Raw genomic sequence first — 1,968 nt, 5'->3', positions numbered from 1 at the left:
TGGTCAGCTTTCTAGATTTCATACACAGCCAACTGGACAAACGAGACACCTCCCTTGCCCTTGCTTTTGTCGACTTTAGGAAAGCATTTGACCGTGTAGACCACACTGTTGTCATTACTAAGGCCATTGAGCTGGGGCTTCACCCTAATATTGTATCGTTGCTAACTGATTTCCTCAGCGCACCCCAGCAAATAGATCGCTCCCAGGGCTCGGTCTCCCCTCCTCTTGAGCTGACGTGTGGCGTCCCGCAAGGCACTAAAATGGGTCCGCTTTCCTTCTTGGTGCTCATTAACAACGCCCTCATGGACACACCGCATCGCTGGAAATATGTTGACGACGGCACCTTGGGCGTCCCCGTCAACAACAGGGATCCAGACTATGCACCTCTTCAAGCGTCGCTCGACAACCTTCAGGCATGGACGGTGGACAATAATGCCACTATTAACCACACCAAGACCATGGTGATGCACGTTTGCACGTCCAAGAGAGATGTGCCACCTCCGCTGCTGTCTATAGGCTCACACCACCTCCAGGTTGTCCAGTCCACCAAACTACTCGGCATCACTGTGGACAACCAACTCAACTGGAAGCTCCACGTCTCCAACACCGTCAGAGCAGCCTCCTACAAGCTGTACATGCTGCGTAGGCTCAGGACGCTGGGGGCACCGGCTGCTGAGCTGTGCAGTATTTACACATCTTTCATACTGCCAAAGCTCATGTATGCCTCCCCGACGTGTTCATCGTCCTTTACCCTCACCCAACAACAGCAGCTTGAGAGGGTTCAAAAGAGGGCGTTCAGGGTCATTTTAGGCCCTGACTACCACGCCTACGACAATGCCTTGACTACCCTGAGTCTCCCGAGGCTCTCTGACAGACATCAGGACGCTCTCAGAAAATTCGGCGTCTCCCTGCTTCACCAACCTCGCCACCGCCATCTCCTGCCACCCGACGCCCCTCCCCCCGCCCGCTTCACCAGACACCACAACATACTCACGCCCTTCAGAGTGCCGCGTACTGACCGTTACAAACGAAGCGCAGTACCAGCGATAGTGAGGATTATAAACAATGCCCAGCAGTGATAGTCAAACCCAAAGGGCCGCAGTGCAAATTAACAACTCACCGCCACCCTCTCAGTGCTCCCTCAACACCACCCTCCCTTCCCCCTTTGTCTCTATTTTTAGCTCTCCTAAACCACCTTCAACACCCCCCCCCCCCTCTAGTGTAGCCTATTTAGTATTATAGTTTATTGTATTTTTAATTTGTATATTTTCAGCCTAACGGCTGCCATACTTTAATAAACCTATTATTATTATTATTATTATTATTATTATTATTATTATTATTATTATTATTATTATTATTATTATTATTATTACTATTATTATTATTATTATTATTATTATTATTATTATTATTATTATTATTATTATTATTATTATTATTATTATTAATATTATTGTTATATATATATATATATATATATATATATATATATATATATATATATATATATATATATATATATATATATATATATATATATATATATATATATAGACACTGCCCTCCTTTCAGCGGCACCGCAACCTCGGCCCCTACCACAGGCCCACCAACACCACATCCTGGGAACTGAGGTCACATCCCGGCCTACCAGTAGAACTCCTCTCTTCCATGAAATTCCCAAACGAGCCCTCGAATACACCATCAAGCCGGACCATTATCCCTCCCCAAGCTTGGTACAGCCTGACCCCCCATAAACTAAAGATCATCTCCGCCAATGTACGTGGTCTCCGAACGAACATCGGAGACCTTGTAAGGCACTAATGTATATAATATAGTGTACGTATTAATGTAGAAATTTATGTGTCGAAACACTACCCAGGATCATGCCACCGGATGTTTTATAACAGGTAGCTGTTTATGGCTGTGAGATAGTGTTGCTGATACTAGAATCTGCAGCTTAGACAC

This window comes from Eriocheir sinensis, chromosome 47 (genome assembly GCF_024679095.1).
Source record: "Eriocheir sinensis breed Jianghai 21 chromosome 47, ASM2467909v1, whole genome shotgun sequence".
In the NCBI taxonomy this organism is placed as follows: domain Eukaryota; kingdom Metazoa; phylum Arthropoda; class Malacostraca; order Decapoda; family Varunidae; genus Eriocheir; species Eriocheir sinensis.
The sequence above is the reverse complement of the archived record's forward strand: the minus strand, read 5'-3'. Positions refer to the sequence as shown.